The sequence below is a fragment of the Zea mays genome, chromosome 7 (assembly GCF_902167145.1).
Source record: "Zea mays cultivar B73 chromosome 7, Zm-B73-REFERENCE-NAM-5.0, whole genome shotgun sequence".
Taxonomy (NCBI): Eukaryota; Viridiplantae; Streptophyta; class Magnoliopsida; order Poales; family Poaceae; genus Zea; species Zea mays.
In genome coordinates this window covers 174,269,250-174,293,695 of record NC_050102.1, presented here as the reverse complement: position 1 = coordinate 174,293,695, position 24,446 = coordinate 174,269,250, and positions in this window count along the sequence as shown.

Here is a 24,446-nt window from a genome sequence, read left to right as displayed (position 1 = left end):
GGTTGGCTCTGGCACCGCCGACTAGCCCATGTTGGGATGAAGAATCTTCATAAGCTTCTAAAGGGAGAACACATTTTAGGATTAACAAATGTTCATTTTGAGAAAGACAGAATTTGTAGCGCATGCCAGGCAGGGAAGCAAGTTGGAGTCCATCATCCACACAAGAACATAATGACAAGTGACAGACCACTGGAACTCCTCCACATGGATTTATTCGGCCCGATCGCTTACATAAGCATCGGCGGGAGTAAGTACTGTCTAGTTATTGTGGATGATTATTCTCGCTTCACTTGGGTATTCTTTTTACAGGAAAAATCTCAAACCCAAGAGACTTTAAAGGGATTCTTGAGACGGGCTCAAAATGAGTTCGGCTTGAGGATCAAGAAAATAAGAAGCGACAACGGGACGGAGTTCAAGAACTCTAAGATTGAAGGCTTCCTTGAGGAGGAGGGCATCAAGCATGAGTTCTCTTCACCCTACACACCTCAACAAAATGGTGTAGTAGAGAGGAAGAATCGAACTCTATTGGACATGGCAAGAACCATGCTTGATGAGTACAAGACACCGGACCGGTTTTGGGCCGAAGCGGTCAACACCGCCTGCTACGCCATCAACCGGTTATATCTTCACCGAATCCTCAAGAAGACATCATATGAACTCCTAACCGGTAAAAAGCCCAACATTTCATACTTTAGAGTTTTTGGTAGCAAATGCTTTATTCTTGTTAAAAGAGGTAGAAAATCTAAATTTGCACCTAAAACTGTAGAAGGCTTTTTACTAGGATATGACTCAAACACAAGGGCATATAGAGTCTTTAACAAGTCCACTGGACTAGTTGAAGTCTCATGTGACGTTGTGTTTGATGAAACTAACGGCTCTCAAGTAGAGCAAGTTGATCTTGATGAGATAGGTAATGAAGAGGCTCCATGCATAGCGCTAAGGAACATGTCCATTGGGGATGTGTATCCTAAGGAATCCGAAGAGCCTCCAAGTGCACAAGATCAACCATCCTCCTCCATGCAAGCATCTCCACCGACCCAAATTGAGGATGAAGCTCAAGTTGATGAAGTAGAAGATCAAGCAAATGAGCCACCTCAAGATGATGGCATCGATCAAGGGGGAGATGCAAATGAGGAAGACAAGGAGGATGAGGAGCAAAGGCCGCCACACCCAAGAGTCCACCAAGCAATCCAACGAGATCACCCCGTCGACACCATCCTCGGCGACATTCATAAGGGGGTAACCACTCGATCTCGTGTTGCACATTTTTGTGAACATTACTCTTTTGTTTCCTCTATTGAGCCACATAGGATAGAGGAAGCACTTCAAGATTCGGATTGGGTGGTGGCGATGCAAGAGGAGCTCAACAATTTCACAAGGAACAAGGTATGGCATTTAGTTCCACGTCCTAACCAAAATGTTGTAGGAACCAAATGGGTCTTCCGCAACAAGCAAGATGAGCATGGTGTGGTGACAAGGAACAAAGCTCGACTCGTGGCCAAAGGGTATTCACAAGTCGAAGGTTTGGATTTCGGTGAAACCTATGCACCCGTAGCTTGGCTTGAGTCAATTCGTATATTATTAGCCTATGCTACTTACCATGGCTTTAAGCTCTATCAAATGGACGTGAAAAGTGCCTTCCTCAACGGACCAATCAAGGAAGAGGTCTATGTTGAGCAACCTCCCGGCTTTGAAGACAGTGAGTATCCTAATCATGTTTATAGGCTCTCTAAGGCGCTTTATGGGCTCAAGCAAGCCCCAAGAGCATGGTATGAATGCCTTAGAGATTTCCTTGTTGCAAATGGCTTCAAAGTCGGCAAGGCCGATCCTACACTCTTTACTAAAACTCTTGAAAATGACTTGTTTGTATGCCAAATTTATGTTGATGATATTATATTTGGGTCTACTAACGAGTCTACATGTGAAGAGTTTAGTAGGATTATGACACAGAAATTCGAGATGTCTATGATGGGGGAGTTGAAGTATTTCCTAGGATTTCAAGTCAAGCAACTCCAGGAGGGCACCTTCATTAGCCAAACCAAGTATACTCAAGACATTCTTTGCAAGTTTGGAATGAAGGATGCCAAGCCCATCAAGACACCCATGGGAACAAATGGGCATCTCGACCTCGACACGGGAGGTAAGTCCGTGGATCAAAAGGTATACCGGTCGATGATTGGTTCATTGCTTTATTTATGTGCATCTCGACCGGACATTATGCTTTCTGTTTGCATGTGTGCAAGATTCCAATCCGACCCTAAGGAATCCCACCTTACGGCTGTAAAACGAATCTTGAGATATCTGGCTTATACTCCTAAGTTTGGGCTTTGGTACCCTCGGGGATCCACTTTTGATTTGATTGGTTATTCGGATGCCGATTGGGCAGGGTGTAAGATTAATAGGAAGAGCACATCGGGGACTTGCCAGTTCTTGGGAAGATCCTTGGTGTCTTGGGCCTCAAAGAAGCAAAATTCGGTCGCTCTTTCCACCGCCGAAGCCGAGTACATTGCCGCAGGTCATTGTTGCGCGCAATTGCTTTGGATGAGGCAAACCCTGCGGGACTACGGTTACAAATTAACCAAAGTCCCTTTGCTATGTGATAATGAGAGTGCAATCAAAATGGCCGACAATCCCGTCGAGCATAGCCGCACTAAGCACATAGCCATCCGGTATCATTTTCTTAGGGATCACCAACAAAAGGGAGATATCGAGATTTCTTATATTAACACTAAAGATCAATTAGCCGATATCTTTACCAAGCCTCTTGATGAACAAACTTTTACCAAACTTAGGCATGAGCTCAATATTCTTGATTCTCGCAACTTCTTTTGCTAGATTGTACACATAGCTCATTTATATACCTTTGATCATATCTCTTTTATATGCTATGACTAATGTGTTTTCAAGTCTATTTCAAACCAAGTCATAGGTATATTGAAAGGGAATTGGAGTCTTCGGCGAAGACAAAGGCTTCCACTCCGTAACTCATCCTTCGCCATCACTCCAACCATCTCTTTATTCTTTGGGGGGGAAATGAGCATCAAAGAAAAGGACTTCGTCTTTGGTATAATCTTAACTCATTTACTTATGACCAAAGGGGAAGAAATTACTTCGAAGGCTCTAATGATTCCATTTTTGGCGATTCATGCCAAAAAGGGGGAGAAATGAGCCCAAAGCAAAAGGACCGCACCACCACCAACATAGGCACCATATGCACCATAGGCAGCACCTCCATACATGGATCCACCATAACCACCACCAACATAGGCACCATATGCACCATAGGCTAAAAAAAACTTAGTGTTTTCAAAGAAGTATTTATCAATTGGTATCCTATTGTGTTCAAAAGGGGGAGCAAGTAGTATTTCAAAATGGTATATCAAAACCCTCTTGAACGCTAAGAGGAGTATCTCATTTAGGGGGAGTTTTTGTTAAGTCAAAGGAAAAGCATTTGAAACAGGGGGAGAAAATTTTAAATCTTGAAAATGCTTTGCAAACTCTTATTCATTTACCTTTGACTATTTGCAAAAGATCTTTGAAATGGATTTACAAAAAGATTTGCAAAAACAAAACATGTGGTGCAAACGTGGTCCAAAATGCTAAATAAGAAAGAAACATTCCATGCATATCTTGTAAGTAGTTTTATTGGCTCAATTCCAAGCAACCTTTACACTTACATTATGCAAACTAGTTCAATTATGCACTTCTATATTTGCTTTGGTTTGTGTTGGCATCAATCACCAAAAAGGGGGAGATTGAAAGGGAATTAGGCTTACACCTAGTTCCTATATAATTTTGGTGGTTGAATTGCCCAACACAAATCTTTGGACTAACTTGTTTGCCCAAGTGTATAGTGTATACAGGTGTAAAAGGTTCACTCTCAGCCAATAAAAAGACCAAGTTTTGGATTCAATAAAAGAGCAAAGGGGCAACCGAAGGCACCCCTGGTCTGGCGCATCGGACTGTCCGGTGTGCCACCGGACAGTGAACAGTATCTGTCCGGTGCACCAGGGGACTCAGACTCAAACTCACCACCTTCGGGAATTTCCAAGGCGACTCGGCTATAATTCACCGGACTGTCCGGTGTACACCGGACAGTGTCCGGTGCGCCAAGGAAGGTCGGCCTCAGGAACTCGCCAGCCTCGGGTTCGCGCGGCAGCCGCTCCGCTAAAATTCACCGGACTGTCCGGTGTGCACCGGACTGTCCGGTGTGCCTGCGGAGCAACGGCTCCCTGCGGCGCCAATGGCTCCCTGCGGCGCATTTAATGCGCGCACAGCGCGCGCAGACGTCAGGCACGCCCATACCGGTGCACCGGACATCAAACAGTACATGTCCGGTGTGCACCGGACACCCAGGCGGGCCCACAAGTCAGAAGCTCCAACGGCTAGAATCCAACGGCAGTGATGACGTGGCAGGGGCACCGGACTGTCCGGTGTGCACCGGACTGTCCGGTGCGCCATCGAACAGACAGGTTCCCAACGGCCACATTTGGTGGTTGGGGCTATAAATACCCCAACCACCCCTCCATTCATTGCATCCAAGTTTTCCACTTCCCAACTACTACAAGAGCTCTAGCATTCAATTCTAGACACACCAAATAGATCAAATCCTCTCCAACTTCCACACAACGCCATAGTGACTAGAGAGAGTGATTTGCTTGTGTTCTTTTGAGCTCTTGCGCTTGGATTGCTTCTTTTCTTTCTCACTTGCTCTTGAGATCAAAACTCCATTGTAATCAAGGCAAGAGGCACCAATTGTGTGGTGGCCCTTGCGGGGAAGTTTTGTTCCCGGCTTTGATTTGAGAAGAGAAGCTCACTCGATCCGTGGATCGTTTGAGAGAGGGAAGGGTTGAAAGAGACCCGGCCTTTGTGGCCTCCTCAACGGGGAGTAGGTTTGCAAGAACCGAACCTCGGTAAAACAAATCTCCGTGTCTCACTTGCTTATTCGCTTGGGTTTTGTTTTGCGCCCTCTCTTGCGGACTCGTTCCTTATTACTAACGCTAACCCCGGCTTGTAGTTGTGTTTATATTTGTGAATTTCAGTTTCGCCCTATTCACCCCCCCTCTAGGCGACTATCACATCGGCGGGAGTAAGTACTGTCTAGTTATTGTGGATGATTATTCTCGCTTCACTTGGGTATTCTTTTTGCAGGAAAAATCTCAAACCCAAGAGACCTTAAAGGGATTCTTAAGACGGGCTCAAAATGAGTTCGGCTTAAGGATCAAGAAAATAAGAAGCGACAACGGGACGGAGTTCAAGAACTCTCAAATTGAAGGCTTCCTTGAGGAGGAGGGCATCAAGCATGAGTTCTCTTCTCCCTACACTCCACAACAAAATGGTGTAGTGGAGAGGAAGAATCGAACTCTATTGGACATGGCAAGAACCATGCTTGATGAGTACAAGACACCGGACCGGTTTTGGGCCGAAGCGGTCAACACCGCCTGCTACGCCATCAACCGGTTATATCTTCACCGAATCCTCAAGAAGACATCATATGAACTCCTAACCGGTAAAAAGCCCAACATTTCATACTTTAGAGTTTTTGGTAGCAAATGCTTTATTCTTGTTAAACGGGGTAGAAAATCTAAATTTGCTCCTAAAACTGTAGAAGGCTTTTTACTAGGATATGACTCAAACACAAGGGCATATAGAGTCTTTAACAAGTCCTCAGGACTAGTTGAAGTTTCTTGTGACGTTGTGTTTGATGAGACTAACGGCTCTCAAGTAGAGCAAGTTGATCTTGATGAGATAGGTGAAGAACAGGCTCCGTGCATCGCGCTAAGGAACATGTCCATTGGGGACGTGTGTCCTAAGGAATCCGAAGGGTCTCACTACACGACAGTTGATCTTTAGCGACCCTTATTAGATACCAACTGTTGGTTGCTAAAGGTTAGGGATCGACGGTCAGTCGCTAAATCCTTTTGTAGCAACGGTCGGTTGGTCGCTAAAAGTCTAGAAATTTAACAACTTCTGGTTGGTCGCTATAGATATCGTCGGGGACTAGCGGTGGGTCGCTATAGAGCAAGGATCACTATCAAATCTTATAGCCTGAACGTACCTGTAGATGTTAGTGACTAAAAATTAATTAAAACAAGTAAACATTGATCGCTAAATTGTGTGGTGATTTATTTCTTTTTAATATTGCTTGTATGTTTATTTCATGGTTTGTTTATGTATGGACATGACTATAGTATGCAATTGTGTTCTTTGTGCTTATACGATATTAGATTCGAGTTGAAAGTCGTTTCAAATCCCACATAAATAGGGATGGTAATGGGGCCCCATTCCCCGATCCCTAGCGGGGAATTCATCCATTAGGGGACGGGGATGGGGAGAAATTACTCCCCGCGGGGAAAGAAATGGGTAAAAACCAATCCCCATCGGGGATGGCGGGGCCGGGTACGGATTATGGCTGCCCATACCCGCTACCCGTCGGGGACCCGATATGACAGGTGGGTCCATAATTCAGTGTCTCGGGCTCTCGGCGTATACTGCGTGGAATATCCTGATCCCTTCAGCCCGGCCCGAACACCGCTAAGTCGATAAACCTAGCTTCCTGCTTCCGTGCGACTCTGCGCCCCGTTTTCCGCTTCCGCCGCCGCCCGCAGCCGCAGGCACGCAGACGCAGCGCGCTTGGGCGCTCGGCTCCGTACCTCCCTCCACGTCGTGCAGCCCTGCTCGGCTGCTCCCCGTTTCCGCTCCCTGCAGTGCTCGTGCTCCCCATTTCCGTTTCCTGCCATGGTGCCGACGGTCGCTCGCCCGCAGGCTGCAGTGTGCTGCTGCGCTGCCTGCTTCGGTGCCGGTGCTCCCTGCTGCTGCCTGCTTCCAGGCGGTGACGCGGACGATGCAGCCAGCCGGCCACGCGCCCACGGCCACCTGCTGGCTGCTGCAGTGCTGCTCGGCTTCGGCTTCCTCCAGCAACAACAGATCGGCTTCATCCCGGTAACTTGTTCCTGCTGATTTAGTGATTCCAGAGTAGCAGTGTAGCACAGATCTGCAGTACGTGCAGTTGATTTCTTCACTGACCATATATTTATTTGCTGTTGGCGGGGATTTTTCCCCATCGGGTCCCCGGTAACTTGTTCCTCCCGCTTTCCAAACTCTCGTCTGCTGCTTTGCTTCGCCCCGCCCCGCAATGGGGGAGATGTCCGGTCGTCCGGGTCGTGTTCTTAGCCCGGGTTCAGCAAGAGCTATTCCTGGTGCTCCAGCATAGTGTGTTAGTTTTTAATTGGAGTATATGCTGCTGCTTCATTCACTAGTGTACATAATTAAAGGTAACAGTGTTCCTGCGCGCTCTTATCGGTAAGGCCGGAAAGAAACAAAAATATGCCACAAAACCACACATCTACTAGCTACCAGATAAGGTTAAAGGTGTGTCGATCACTGCACAAGCCAAGTCAAAACCACCACTGACACCGTACCGGCTGCGATCGAATGCTAAATCAAGCTCCATGCTCAGGCCTCACTCCTGAATCCTTAGTCGTCGTCGTCTTAAGTAACTAGTAATTAAAAATGTCTTAATTTGTTGTTGCTAGTATCGGTGAGACGAGACGACCCATCTGCTGAGCGAGCTAGCTAGCTTAAGCGTGACGCTGGCATCACTGTCACTGGCACCGTATAATGCATGACACGACACGATTCCAGTTACCACAGGCCACGGCCAAGCTCGTTTGTATATATACGCGCGCGCACATCAAACTGCTGTGGTGAGCGATCGATCGCCTAGCTGCGCGCCATTCCGTGCCGTCCCGAGTCTCTTCTCTTGACACGACCTGCGGAAAGCAATAAGGCAAACCTCAGTGAGTCCTGTCCACGCCGATGTACTCCTTCGAGCAGCAGGACCACACGGCGGCAGCTACATCTCCAGATATGTTTGATTAGTAATGCTTTTGATTGGTAAATCGATTTGTCATACGAGACTCTGGCACTGACATGTTGTATCTCCTTTTGTTTTAAAATGTTTTAGTTAGTGTTCTCATCACCAGCTGCAGTTTATGGATCACCCAAAAACTCACCCTGCACAGAAAATTTTCCTCTTACTCCAAACAATCCATATGGCAAAACAAAGGTCTGCTGCCTCTTTTTCAATGTGAAAACCTTCTGAAGATTGTTAGCTCTCTAAGTTGACTGAAAAGTTTCAGATGTGCTTAATTGTGTTTTTTGGTATACCATTCAAATTGATTAATCTGATGCATTTGAAGCTGGGTATTCCAAATAAAACTGTTGTCAATTTTCTGTCAGAATTTAATAATCTGTGGTAGGTACAGTACTAACAAGAGTTATGACAACTGTCATCTCTTCCTTAAAAAACTTGACTAGGTCTATTTATATGAGCTTATCTGGTGCTAAACTTGTTCATTTGCTAATACAGAGAGAGACCGTCTAAAAGTATTGTGCAAGATATAAAGCATGCACTCATCATATCTAAGTGATCGGAGTGATATTGATTGGCTTATTAGATGGATATTGGCCCAGTTTATCTTTCATTTTTCTATAGCTGTTAGAAATTTACTTTGCTCATAGTTCATTCTATAATTAATATGAGACTCTTGTTTTGTGGTCCAAGTGTTCAGCGCTCAGGGTGCCTTGGAAGTACGCTAGCTTGTTGTCATGAAGAAGTCATTCAAGTTTCTTCTAGTGAGTTATTAGTTCATATGTATATTTCTGTTTATATCTTATCTTGTTTATGTTTAGATTTATATGAGCCAGCAACTTAATGATGATTAACCTTGATTGCACCAGCTGAAGTTGGTGCATAAGGCTGCAACACCATCTAGTGGAGGTAGATAAGGCATCAAAACTGTATTTTTATTTGCAAATGCAGCAACAATATACTAATTTGATGTACTTTTTTCTAGGGTGTTCTGGACAAAGAAAGCTTGTACCTTAAAACAGGAGGATACAAGAAGCTGGAGTGGTTGTCTGAAGGCTTTTGAACTGCTTGAAGCATTAGTGTAGCTTTGGTGCTTTTGTGACTAATCAGCTCTGGAGCAGCTAGAGTGATATAGTTGTGGGCTTTTGAATAATAGTTGGAGTGATATGAAACATTAGTGATCTAGTTGTGAATGATATTATAATTGTGATGCTTTTGTGAATATATAATTGTGGTGCTTTTGTGTTTATGTGATGAATCTATGACTGTGGTATACTGATTAACTGTGTATGTCTTTATGATTTGTGTATAAAAATCTGTGATTTGTGGTGCTTAATTAAATGTATATTATTATTAATAATAACAGTAAAAAGGGTGACTTTCTGTTGGTTGCTAAAAGTATAGTATGGCGACTTACGGTTGGTTGCTAAATCTATAGTACAGCAACCCACGGTTGGTCGCTAGATATACAATATTAGCAACGGACGGTCGGTCGCTAAAAAGATGTCGGTCGCTAAAGCCTTTAGCGACGGCACTTACAGCGACCATCCTTATGGGTCGCTAAAAGTTTTTAGCGACCAACCGTAGGTCGCTGAAGGCCGTTTTAGCAACCAACCGTAGGTCGCTGTAAGTGAACCGTCGTGTAGTGTCTCCACATGCACAAGATCAACCATCCTCCTCCACGCAAGCATCTCCACCAACTCAAAATGAGGTTGAAGCTCAAGTTGATGAAGTAGAAGAGCCACCTCAAGATGATGGCAATAATCAAGGGGGAGATGCAAATGATCAAGAAAAGGAGGATGAGCAAGAACCAAAGCCGCCACACCCAAGAGTCCACCAAGCAATACAACGAGATCATCCCGTCGACACCATCCTCGGCGACATTCATAAGGGGGTAACAACTAGATCTCGTGCTGCACATTTTTGTGAACATTACTCGTTTGTTTCCTCTATTGAGCCACACAGGGTAGAGGAAGCACTACAATATTCGGATTGGGTGGTGGCGATGCAAGAGGAGCTCAACAACTTCACTAGAAATGAGGTATGGCATTTAGTTCCACGTCCTAACCAAAATGTTGTAGGAACCAAATGGGTATTCCGCAACAAGCAAGATGAGCATGGTGTGGTGACAAGGAACAAAGCACGACTTGTGGCCAAGGGATACTCCCAAGTCGAAGGTTTGGATTTCGGTGAAACCTATGCACCCGTAGCTAGGCTTGAGTCAATTCGCATATTATTGGCCTATGCTACTTACCATGGCTTTAAGCTTTATCAAATGGACGTGAAAAGTGCCTTCCTCAACGGACCAATCAAGGAAGAGGTCTATGTTGAGCAACCTCCCGGCTTTGAAGAAAGTGAGTACCCTAACCATGTCTATAGGCTCTCTAAGGCGCTTTATGGGCTCAAGCAAGCCCCAAGAGCATGGTATGAATGCCTAAGAGATTTCCTTATTGCTAATGGCTTCACAGTCGGCAAGGCCGATCCTACTCTATTCACTAAAACTCTTGACAATGATTTGTTTGTATGCCAAATTTATGTTGATGATATCATATTTGGGTCTACTAACGAATCTACTTGTGAGGAATTTAGTAGGATCATGACACAAAAATTCGAGATGTCTATGATGGGGGAGTTGAAGTATTTTCTAGGATTTCAAGTCAAGCAACTCCAAGAAGGCACCTTCATTAGCCAAACGAAGTACACTCAAGACATTCTAACCAAGTTTGGAATGAAGGATGCCAAGCCCATCAAGACACCCATGGGAACAAATGGGCATCTCGACCTCGACACGGGAGGTAAGTCCGTGGATCAAAAGGTATATCGGTCGATGATTGGTTCATTACTTTATTTATGTGCATCTCGACCGGACATTATGCTTTCCGTTTGTATGTGTGCAAGATTCCAAGCCGACCCTAAGGAATCACACCTTACGGCCGTAAAACGAATCTTGAGATATTTAGCTTACACTCCTAAGTTTGGGCTTTGGTACCCTCGGGGATCCACTTTTGATTTGATTGGTTATTCGGATGCCGATTGGGCAGGGTGTAAAATCAATAGGAAGAGCACATCAGGGACTTGCCAGTTCTTGGGAAGATCCTTGGTGTCTTGGGCTTCAAAGAAGCAAAATTCGGTCGCTCTTTCCACCGCCGAAGCCGAGTACATTGCCGCAGGTCATTGTTGTGCGCAATTGCTTTGGATGAGGCAAACCCTGCGGGACTACGGTTACAAATTAACCAAAGTCCCCTTGCTATGTGATAATGAGAGTGCAATCAAAATGGCTGACAATCCCGTCGAGCATAGCCGCACTAAACACATAGCCATTCGGTACCATTTTCTTAGGGATCACCAACAAAAGGGGGATATCGAGATTTCATACATTAACACTAAAGATCAATTAGCCGATATCTTTACCAAGCCACTTGATGAACAAACTTTTACCAAACTTAGGCATGAGCTCAATATTCTTGATTCCCGCAACTTCTTTTGTTAGATTGCACACATAGCTCATTTTATATACCTTTGATCATGTCTCTTTTATATGCTATGACTAATGTGTTTTCAAGTCTATTTCAAACCAAGTCATAGGTATATTGAAAGGGAATTGGAATCTTCGGCGAAGACAAAGGCTTCCACTCCGTAACTCATACTTCGCCGTCACTCCAAGCAACTCTCTATTCTTTGGGAGAAATAAGCATCAAAGAAAAGGACTTCATCTTTGGGAGAGAGTAAGAGCCCAAAGCTAAAGGACCGGACTTCGCCTTTGGTATAATCTTAACTCATTTATTTATGACCAAAAGGGAAGATAGCACTTCGAGGGCTCTAATGGTTCCGTTTTTGGCGATTCATGCCAAAAAGGGGGAGAAATGAGCCCAAAGCAAAAGGACCGCACCACCACCAATTTCAAAAACTTCGTGTTTCCAAGAATATTATCAATTAGCATCCTATTGTGTTCAAAAGGGGGAGAAAGTAGTATTTCAAAAAGGATATATCAAAACCCTCTTGAACACTAAGAGGAGGATCTCATTTAGGGGGAGTTTTGTTTAGTCAAAGGAAAAACATTTGAAACAGGGGGAGAGAATTTCAAATCTTGAAAATGCTTCTCAAAATCTTGTTCATTTGCCTTTGACTATTTGCAAAAGAACTTTGAAAAAGGATTTACAAAAGAGTTTGCAAAAACAAAACATGTGGTGCAAGCGTGGTCCAAAATGTTAAATAAGAAAGAAACAATCCATGCATATCTTGTAAGTATTTATATTGGCTCAATTCCAAGCAACCTTTACACTTACATTATGTAAACTAGTTCAATTATGCACTTCTATATTTGCTTTGGTTTGTGTTGGCATCAATCACCAAAAAGGGGGAGATTGAAAGGGAATTAGGCTTACACCTAGTTCCTATATAATTTTGGTGGTTGAATTGCCCAACACAAATCTTTGGACTAACTAGTTTGCCCAAGTGTATAGATTATACAGGTGTAAAAAGGTTCACACTCAGCCAATAAAAGACCAAGTTTTGGATTCAACAAAGGAGCAAAGGGGCAACCAAAGGCACCCCTGGTCTGGCGCACCGGACTGTCCGGTGTGCCACCGGACATGTCCGGTGCACCAGGGGGACTCAGACTCAAACTCACTACCTTCGGGAATTTCCAGAGGCGACTCGGCTATAATTCACCGGACTGTCCGGTGTACACCGGACAGTGTCCGGTGCGCCAAGGGAGGTCGGCCTCAGGAACTCGCCAGCGTCGGGAAACTCCAACGGCTCGTCCACTATAATTCACCGGACTGTCCGGTGTGCACCGGACTGTCCGGTGCGACTCCGGAGCAACGACTACCTCCGCCCCAACGGCTCTCTGCGGTGCAATAAATGCGCGCGCAGCGCGCGCAGGAGTCAGAATCGCCCATGCTGGCACACCGGACAGCAAACAGTACCTGTCCGGTGTGCACCGGACACCCAGGCGGGCCCACAAGTCAGAAGCTCCAACGGTCAGAATCCAACGGCAATGATGACGTGGCAGGGGGCACCGGACTGTCCGGTGTGCACCGGACTGTCCGGTGCGCCATCGAGCAGACAGCCTCCCAACGGCCACATTTGGTGGTTGGGGCTATAAATACCCCAACCACCCCACCATTCATTGCATCCAAGTTTTCCCACTTCTCAACCACTTACAAGAGCTAGGCATTCAATTCTAGACACATACAAAGAGATCAAATCCTCTCCAATTCCACACAAGGCTTTAGTGATTAGCGAGAGAGATTTGCCGTGTTCTTTTGAGCTCTTGCGCTTGGATTGCTTCTTTTCTTTCTCACTTGTTCTTGTGATCAAAACTCCATTGTAATCAAGGCAAGAGGCACTAATTGTGTGGTGGCCCTTGCGGGGAAGTTTTGTTCCCGGCTTTGATTTGAGAAGAGAAGCTCACTCGGTCCGAGGGACCGTTTGAGAGAGGGAAGGGTTGAAAGAGACCCAGCCTTTGTGGCCTCCTCAACGGGGAGTAGGTTTGAAAGAACCGAACCTCGGTAAAACAAATCCGCGTGTCACACTTCATTATTCGCTTGCGATTTGTTTTGCGCCCTCTCTCGAGGACTCATTTATATTTCTAACGCTAACCCGGCTTGTAGTTGTGTTTATATTTGTAAATTTCAGTTTCGCCCTATTCACCCCCCCTCTAGGCGACTATCACAACCCTCGTTCATTGGGATGCCACAACGTGAAAATAGGCAAGTGTTCTACTTGACCGAACCACGGGATAAAATCGTTGTGTCATCTGTTGTTATTCGTGTGCGATTCTCTCTGCTTCTACTCACTTGATAATTGCTCTAAGTTTAATACTCACCTTGTGAAGAGAAATTAAGTGAAGAAGTCATCTTTTTCTCTCTAGACATAGCACCTTGGTTTTGATTCCACTAACATTTCATAAACCAAGTTTGTGTCATTTAGTGTTAATTTTTACAGGATCACCTATTCACCCCCTCGCTCTAGGTGCTCTCATATTTGTAATATCCTGCATCATGTGTGTTGGTGAGATGGAATTGCTCTTGAGTGTGAGGTTACAAAGTAGACGAGATATGAGCTCTAACTATGCATAACGGGGGATTCAAATCGTTTTGTAGGGTGCCTAATCCGCCTTATATATCCGACGAGGTTAGGGTTACATGAGGTTAAACATATCACTATTGCTACGCCCATATCTGAGGAACCGACTCCGACTAACATGTAAGCGTGTGATTCTATTGGTTTATCTTCTCTGCATGTACGTGAATTAGTTACTCCCTCCGATATTAAAATACAAGTCGTTTAGAACAGCGACATGGTCTCCAAAATATAGCTTTAACCAATGTTTTTTAATACAAATAAACTATTAATATATTTATACTTTGCAAAAGTACTTTTTAAGATAAATCTATATATATATGGAAAATATATTTCAAAACAAAATAACAAAATTGTTATTATTAGTCAAAGTTTTATATGTTTGACTCAAACCTTGTCCAAAACGACTTGTTTTTTAGGACCGGAGGGAGTACAAAACAATTACGCCCGCGTCTTCGAGATCCACATTGTTATTCTCTGGCTTGGGCCGACTGATTAGCCCACTAGACCTGTCCATTCGACCCGTCAAGGTTCTTTGCGGCTCATTGGCCGAATCCAACCCATGTAGATCCAGGAGATATCTTCCCCCACAACGGTGATGTGCAAGGCGACATACTAATGGGTTAACAACGACGATGCAGAAGGTGTTCGATTCTAGTGACCTCGCCCTCAACATGACTTGGGATTGGTACGATGAGATAGAAGTTAAGGGTCTATTTAGACAGCTTCTAAACTCTAGATTCATCAAAAAAAAAGACGAGGTAGAACGGTCTCATGATTGGTTCATGCCATTGTGACAGATTAAAGTTTAAAACAGTAAAAAGAAAATAAAAGAATCTAGATCTAACTCATAACAAAGGGGGTGTTTGAGTTCATTCACACTCCCACTTTCCAATTCACTTGTCATTCTTTGTATTATATTCTTCCACTCTAGTTTAATATGGTTTCTAGATAAGTTGTAAAAGGCTAACTAAAATATGACTCAATCTAAATTGGTTTATCAATTCAACAAGTTGTTGGATTGCTCCACCTTCGACGTGGACGATGACAAGAAAAATGACTCACAAGTTGGTTTTAAAAATGACAAAACAATTAAAATTAGATGATCAAGAATAGACGAAAGAGGTGGAAGAGAAATATGACAAAGAAGACTTGTAGTGTATCAATTATTTTTTTATAAATTATTTAATTTTTACTGTTTCCAAATTTTCCATTTTATTTATTTTTATAAATTATGTGACTTTTATTGCTTAGTTATGTACTCTGATGTATTTTTCTTTTAATAAAATATTGTGTTATATTTCAACTGAAAATATGTAGAAGAAAGCTGATGTGGACGTCGAGATGATTATAAGCCGAGGTATTCGAGTGCTGCAATCGATAAGATAAGAATTGATGACGATGACACAGTAAGTATGCCGATAGCTGTGAGTAACAATTACAAACAATAGAACCGGTCTCACAAAGTCTGGGACGGCCATCGCCCTCGGACACGGGACACGGCGAACCCAATTGACCGAACGTCCAACCCTACGCCCATACAAACCACCTTTTCGGTCGCCGGCGCGCGGGCCGTCGGCCCGTCGCACAGACACACACTCGCTGACTCGCATGTCCAGCACGAGAGCGCTCGGTCCAGTCCAGATCGGAAATGTGCCAAAAACTCGGTCCAGAGTCCAGACCATGCCAGAAGCTCGCGCGAGCATCTGCAGGATGAACTGCTTGCGCAGCCATGGTCCGCGTGCATCTCTTCATCCCTTGTCGTTTATGTGCAAGGCCCAATCAGCACCGGGCTGGCCTGCGCCGGCCGCCACATGGATGAGAATGACACGGGCTGACCCTCCCACCGGAGCCCCACCGCTGCCGCCGCGGACGGAGACGGTGGCACCAGCTCCCACCCGCCATCGTACTTCCTCAGCAGCGCCTTCGCTGTCTCCACCGCCTCGCCCCCGAACGCCGCTTCCTCGAACCCCGCCGCGGCCAAACGCGCTCGCCACGCCTCCCTCCCCCCGTCCACGGTCGCTCCGCACCGCGGCGTGAGCGCCAATGCTGTCCCGGCCTCCGCTTCCATCACCCGCCTCTCATACGCGTCCATCCCCTTGAACGCCGCCGCCGTCGAGTCAAGGAATCTCCAAAGCAGCTCCAGCCTCGCCGCGAACTCGCTGGTTGCGCTGTCATCGTTGCGGCGACCGCCGTCTAGCTCAGTGAGGACCATTAGCTCCGGGTTTAGGTCCCTGACCTTTCGGAATATAGCTGCTTGATCGTCGGCGGTGGTGAGGCCGAGCCGGAACTGGAGGCAGACGACGAGGGTCTCGCCGGGGGTGAGAGTGCCGCGCAAGGTGTCCAAACATGGCGCATGGACGATGGCGAGGTCGAGGTCGATGGACTTGGCGTACCGGAGCAGCTGCGGCGAGCAGTCGTAGCCTGGAGGCGATGCGGAGAAGGGCACGGGTGGTGTAGCCGTGGGACCGACGAGCGTGAGGCGGACGGAGGGCGGCGTGGAGCCCCGCGGCACGCGGGTGAGCGCCTCGAGCAGCGTCGGCCACTGGACGCCGTGCGAGACGCCGATGTCCACGACGTGAACCTGACGGGGCTCGGCCACCGCGCCCTTCTTCCTCGACGCCGCCTGCGCAATCGCGGAGTTGGCGAGCGCGTTCGGGACGGCGAACCATGGGCTGACCTCGTTGAACCTGATGAGCGAGGCTCGGAACAGCCGCGGGTCGACGCCGGAGAACACCGACGTCGGGCACTCGCAAGGGGGCACCTTCACGGTCGCCAGAGCCGCTTGGCCCGTGGCGTGCGGGAGGCGTCGCGTGAGGGCGCGCAGCCCGTGCGCGGCCAGGCGGTGGTTGGGGTCGCCGGAGAAGGAGGCCAGCTCGCCGAGCACGTACAGCAGGTGCTGCGTGCGCGGCAGGTTGCCCGCTTCGATGGCGGCCGCGCACGGGTTCAACAGCTGCTCCGCCCACCTCGCCTCCCTGTCCACAGTTGCCGCGGCGCCCTTGCCACTGCCCTTCTTGCCCGGCTTCGGCCTGGCGCAGCTCGCTCCGCCCTTTTCTTGCTGACCGCCGCCGCCAACATGGGGTCGCTGGCTGCTGCTGTTTCCAGAAGATTTGCGTTTCTTGGGCTGCCCAAACTCCTGCTGCGAGGTCATCGGTGACGACGACGACGCAACGCTAATATCAAGGTTCAGGCTTGGCTGGTGCAGGGTTGTAGCAGTAGGTGCTAGCGTCTCCACGATCATGCTGCGGACGTCGTCGTGCCGCTCCTGCGCTTCCGATGCCGACGGCCAGCCATAGTCGTTAAAGCCGAGGTCGAGGTTGGCGGCTAGGAAGGCGATGGACTCATCGAGCCAATCCGAGGTCGTGGCGGCTGCCGGTTCTTGGCTTTCTCTCTCATTGTTCATGGCGATTATCTCTGAGCTCTCAAGCTGCTATGTGCTTCCGGGCCAAGGGCTTTGTGATGTTGGCATCTCTGTACTGAAACTTTGAAGATGAACTGTACGTCCTATCAGTGTAGGGTAGAAGGGTGGCGTTCCCAGCATTTTTTATACTACTACTACTACACCTCTTGTACTGAAGATAACAGCGAGAGTGACACCTTGACAAGGAATGCTTCTAGTTATATGTCCATCTCACCAGTTCCTTATAGCCACTATACTAGGAATTCTCACGTGATTAGATAGTTTGCGTGGTCCAGACGATGCAGGCAGGCATTGTGGGACACTAATCTCACATAGTGGCATTGCTATCTTCAGCAAGCAGCATTTCTCTATAAATTCTTAAAGGCAGGTAGCTTAGGCTAAAATCTGAATCTATCTTTTTCTTTCAGGAATGAAACTAACTTGTTCGGCTGGCTGGCAATCAATACTATAATTCATAGAGAGACAAAATATTGTAGAAACTGTAACTGGATTAAAACTGCATCGAACAAACCAAACCATACATCCTATAAGGACTCGACAATTGCTCAGGTCTCAGGTCTGGAAAGAAATATTTTACATACTTTAGTCGATCATCCTTTGTATTCATGTACATTGTACGTCTAATACATCCAAAGGCGTGCACGTCAAGGGAATAATGCAGTTTGAGCCATGATCAGTAGCAAACAAAAACTTGCAGTTTTACAAAAAGGAATTATTCCCCGTCAAGGAAAGGATCATAAGATCAACTAGTCCTAAGAAAATCAAGAAACTATTAGCCTTAACCTACGAAAGCGTCTTTAGCCTAGCAGTTAAATGCTTTCAAGTAGCACCTACAAGTCCCAAGTTCGATTCACTCAGACTGCCTCCAACAAATAGCAGCCATATTGGCCAGCTATTTGGATGGTTGCATGTCCATACAGTTTTGGTTGGCCAGCTAAAATTCTAAACTTTGCAACAGACCATGCAAAATAGCTGGACATAAGTAGGAAAGAAGGGTGGAAGTGAGCCGTACATAACAGATGCACATGAGGCCAATTAGTCAGAGACAAAGACATCAAATTGGCTGGCGTGTGTCACAACAGCCATTCTACCTTTCCTCTCTCTTGGCTGCCATTTTTGCTGCCGCGTATGGCTGCCTTGTTGGAAGGCCTACAGTACCGTATGAACAGGCAAATTGCCTTTGCATGGCCGGATGCATGCCCCGTTGGAGTCAGCCTCAGGAGTGATTTTGTTAGAAAGTTAGGCATTTTTAGTTTTAATTTAATCCAGAAAATCAGTGCGATATATGTGATGACATGTATGTGCATGTGTGTATAACTACTCGCATAAGCAGTAAACAGCAATGAAACATGCACAAATACGAAGAACAGAGTGTACCCAGCGGAGGGACCGATGCTCAAGGCACCAGTGGCTCCATTCACACGAGACATCTCGTGTGTTTGTTCGATGTAGCCGTACGAAGTCGGTGCAGGAAGATGTACGCTGTGCAGTCCCTCGAACGGTCGCCGGGAAGAAGAACAACAGCACGCGTCAACTCGGGAAGACGTCGAACGAAGCAGATCACGCGAGCAGTCGCGAAGACGCTCCCCAAAAATTTGATCGCCCGCACACCCGTGCAAGTGTATCTCTGCGGTCGGTGATTTCGGAGGCCTGCTCTCCCACTCTCTGTGCTCGCAGAAGATGGGACAGGAATGTGTTGTTTGCAATTCGCGTGAGATAATTCGCATATCTGGAAGAGCCCTCCCTCTCCATTCTTATAGGCAGTCAGAAGAAGGGAGAAGGACAACAGACAGAAACGGACGCGCATTAGAGCTGGAAACTGACGACAGTAACTGACGTCCATTACTAGCCATAAGACAGGAAACGGACGGTTATCATGACGGTCATCACTCCAGGCAAAATGCGCAACCGTTTGAAAGGAATATTCGGACCAAGGTCCGAGGAGCCACGAGCCACGAGCCACGGCACGGCACGGCCCGGCCGGCGGCGGCGGCGGCGCGCGCGCGCGTGTGTGGCAGTCCTTCATCCTTTTCTCAACTTCTCAATAGATGCACCAATGGTCCACCTATTTAAGTTGATTGATTTGTCCTTTGAACTTCCAATATGGTACTAAATAATTAGTACACCATAGCATTAAAGTGGGCCATTAGCATTGACTATTATTGAATATTAATTTGGGCCAAGCCCACATTAATCCAACAATCCCCACCAAATGCTAAGTCACACAAAAAAGCTCTCATCATCTCAAACGTTTGATATACTGGTGTTTCGATGGAGACTGTTAAGTTGAACATCTACCTAGAACTTAGACTACACTTGACCACAACTGCACAATGGACTAGGCCTTGAATTGGCAGTTTTGCGTGGAATGAGTTTCATCTAAACTCTTTACCAGTACTAGATTGCTGAACGCATCCCCTCTGGTTGGAGCATATAAGTCAAACTCCATAGCCTTTCATGGGTATCTAGAAACCACCCAGATCTCATAAACTGTGACTAGCAGTTAACCCATATAGGTATGTTCCTCTAAAGATGTTCTGTAGGACAACATCTTTGCTTCACAAAGCCACTTGGAACATATTAAGGTGTAAACACCAACCTACCTTACAGTAAGGAAAGATATGCATCTGAAATGAGCCTTATTAAGGGTCTTTCCTCTCAGTCTACCACTAGCTTGTTTCACCATTCTAATTCACGGGATCTCCGATCACATAGAACAGGTTACCACTATGATAAACTTTAGGTGGGTCTCATGCCCATCTCACTTGATGCACTATCTATCACACTACGTGATAGCCCCTTAGTAAATTGATCTGCCAGATTTTTAGACGTATGGACATAATCCAACGCTATTACTCCGGAGTTTCTCAATTTCCTGACAGATTTCAAACGCCTCTTTATGTGCCTTGTCGACTTCATATTATCCTTAGAATTGTTTATCTTAATTATCACAGTCTGATTATCACAGTTCATGGAAATAGCCGGCACAGGTTTTTCAACCACCGGTAAATCCATAAGGAGTTCACGAAGCCACTCAGCCTCAACTGAAGCGGTATCTAATGCTGTGAGTTCTGCTTCCATAGTCGACCTCGTTAAGATGGTCTGCTTGCAAGACTTCCATGAAACAGCACCACCTCCAAGTGAAAACACATATCCACTTGTGGCATATATCTCATCAGCATCATATATCCAGTTTGCATCACAATAACCCTCCAGCACTGTTGGGTACCCGGTATAATGGATGCCTAAACTCATAGTACCCTTTAGATAGCACAAAACTCTCTCAAGAGCACGCCAGTGATCATCTCCCGGATTTGAAACAAATCGACTAAGTTTGCTCACAGCAAATGAGATGTCAGGCCTCGTAGCGCTAGCTAAATACATGAGTGAACCAATTATTTGGGAATATCTCAATTGATCCCTAGCTATCCTTCGATTTTTCTTTAATAGCTTACTAGGATCATAAGGCGTTGGAGCAGGTTCACATTCGCTAAAACCAAAGCGACTCAAAACCTTTTCCACATAATGGGATTGCACAAGTGTGATCCCACCAATGCCTTCTCTCAGTAGCTTAATGTTAAGAATAACATCAGCTTCTCCCAAATCTTTCATTTCAAAATTATTAGACAGAAAGTCTTTTGTCTCTTTAATCACATCAAGACTCGTCCCCAAGATTAGAATGTCATCAACATATAGGCATAAAATTACTCCCTCGCCCCCACCATACCGATAGTATACACACTTGTCTGCTTCGTTCACAACAAAACCGGCAGATGTCAAAGTTCTATCGAACTTTTCATGCCATTGCTTAGGTGCTTGTTTTAGGCCATATAAAGATTTCAATAATTTACACACCATGCCTTCTTGACCGTTTGCTACAAACCCAGCTGGCTGCTCCATGTAAATTTCCTCATCTAGCTCTCCATTTAGGAATGCTGTCTTAACATCCATTTGATGGACGAGTAGACCATGAGAGGCAGCCAAAGAAAGTAGCACACGAATTGTGGTCAATCGAGCTACAGGTGAATAAGTATCAAAGAAATCCTCACCTTCCTTCTGTGAATAGCCTTTAATTACAAGCCTCGCCTTGTACCTTTCAATAGTACCATCAGGCCTAAGTTTTTTCTTGAACACCCATTTACTTCCAATGGGCTTACACCCATAAGGACGCTCAACTACCTCCCAAGTTGCATTAGACATAATAGAATCCATCTCACTCCTTATTGCTTCCTTCCAAAAGTCAGCATCAGGAGAGGAATATGCCTCTTCAATGGTACTTGGTGTGTCATCCACAAGATATACAATGTAATCATCACCAAAGGACTTTGCAATCCTTGGTCTCTTACTCTTTCGAGTTGATACATTGTCATTTTCCACATGATTATGTATATGGGATTCCTCAGTGTGTTCTACCGGAATAAAATGCTCATGGGGTATCGTTGGTTCATCATTAGACGTATCATGTGTAGCTTTCATGGGAAATTCGTCCTCAAAAAACGTAGCATCTCTGGACTCCATAATTGTACCAACCAACATGTCCGGTACTCCAGAGTTTATAATTAAAAACCTATATCCAATGCTGTGGAAAGCATATCCAAGGAAAACACAATCAACAGTTTTCGGTCCTAATTTGCGCTTCTTGTTAATTGGCACATTCACTTTAGCCAAACAACCCCAGGTGCGCAAATAGGAGATATTTAATTTCTTCTTTTCCCATTCCTCGAATGGTGTGATTTCTTTGTTCTTTGTGGGAACTTTATTCAGGACATGACACGCCGTCAAGATCGCCTCACCCCACCATTCCTTAGATAGCCCTGAAGTCTCTAACATGGCGTTAACCAAATCAGTTAGAGTACGGTTCTTTCTTTCAGCAACCCCATTGGATTGTGGTGAGTATGGCGGTGTCCTCTCATGAATAATACCATGTTCCACACAAAAATCAGAAAAATCACCCGAAAAATATTCTCCACCACGATCAGACCTTAACCGTTTAATTTTCCTCTCGAGTTGATTTTCAACTTCAGCTTTGTAGGTCTTAAAATAATGCAAAGCTTCATCTTTTGATTTTAAGAGATACACATAACAAAATCTAGTAGAGTCATCGATAAAAGTAATAAAATATCGCTTACCTCCTTAAATGAGCACTCTATTTGTAATGTATTTTTAGTTGACAGCGGATTATCGACAGCGGATGCACAAACCACATGACGGGGAAGAAGAAGATGTTCACCTCCTACGTCAAGAGCAAAGATTCCCAAGATTCGATCATCTTTGGAGATGGGAACCAAGGCAAGGTCAAAGGCTTGGGCAAGATAGCTATCTTAAATGAGCACTCTATTTGTAATGTATTTTTAGTAGAGTCGCTAGGCTATAATCTCCTGTCGGTTAGTCAATTGTGCCACATGGGCTACAATTGTTTGTTTACAAATATTGATGTATCTGTCTTTAGAAGGAGTGATGGTTCATTAGCTTTTAAGGGTGTACTAGACAGCAAACTCTATTTAGTTGATTTTTCGAAGGAGGAGGCCGATCTAGATGCATGCTTAATTGCTAAGACTAGCATGGGCTGGCTGTGTTATCGCCGTCTAGCACATGTTGGGATGAAGAACCTTCATAAACTTCTAAAGGGGGAACATGTGTTAGGTCTAACCAATGTATCTTTCGAAAAAGATAGACCTTGTGCAGCTTGTCAAGCAGGTAAATAGGTGGGAAGTACTCATCACAGCAAAAATGTGATGACCACGTCACCTCTGGAGCTACTTCATATGGACCTCTTCGGACCCGTCGCCTATCTCAGCATCGGGGGAAGTAAGTATGGTCTTGTTATTGTTTATGATTTTTCCCGCTTCACTTGGGTATTCTTTTTGCAGGATAAATCAGAAACCCAAGGGACCCTAAAGCGCTTTTCTAAGGAGAGCTCAAAATGAATTTGAGCTCAAGGTGAAAAAGATAAGAAGCGACAACAGGTCCGAGTTCAAGAACTTACAAGTGGAGGAGTACCTTGAGGAGGAAAGAATCAAGCACGAGTTCTCCGCTCCCTACACACCACAGCAAAACGGTGTGATAGAGAGAAAGAACAGGACGCTTATAGACATGGCGAGGACGATGCTTGGAGAATTCAAGACGCCCGAGCGGTTTTGGTCGGAAGCTGTGAACACAGCTTGCCATGCCATAAACAGGGTCTACCTTCATCGCCTCCTCAAGAAGACCTCAGAGCAAGTTGATCTTGATGATGTAGATGAAGATGATGTTCCAACGGACGCAATTCGCACCATGGCGATTGGAGATGTGCGACCACAGGAACAACAAGAGCGAGATCAACCTTCTTCCTCAACGATGGTGCACCCCTGTTGGGGGCCTTCGGCTTACGAAGGTCCTCAAAAACAGGATTTAACAGTATTTCTGGAGTATAATGTGTGAACAGGTATCTTCGGACTCAAGTCGGAATCACAGCAGACCAGAATAATACGAAGATTGATACAGCGCCGAAGGTGTGAGCAGGAAAGCTTCGGCGTGGTGGCAAAAAATGAAACCGACTTAAAGATGAAAAGGCTATTCAGACCTCGATAGATTACTATGGAATTATTATCAAATGTAAAGGGCATAAATGTAATTTTGTATAGGCTGTGTCCTGTGCCTATAAATAGGTGAACAGTACCCCCGTACTGTTCACGCTGATTTGGCATTCGCTTTTGCGTCACGCTTGTACTTTCATCTCCTTCGAATTGAAGGTACATTTGTAATTCGACGTTATTTCTGTTTTTACGTAATAATAATATACAATTGTCTATGTTATCTTTTATAGTCCTTATAATTCATCCTTCGTTATTGTATAGTATATTTATGAAGGTTCGCCTTTCATAACCTTCGTCCGAAAATCATTATATCCTGAGGGGAATAATGCTTCGAAGGACGAAGGACTTTACCGATTAACATTTTCTATGTTGCCTTGTTCTTAACTCATAGCAATTGAGAACAAGTCCCCAACATTGGCGCCCACCTCCGGTGAACTCACTTCCACACTCTGAGTTTTCTGAACATCTTCGGCGATCATAAACCTTCGCT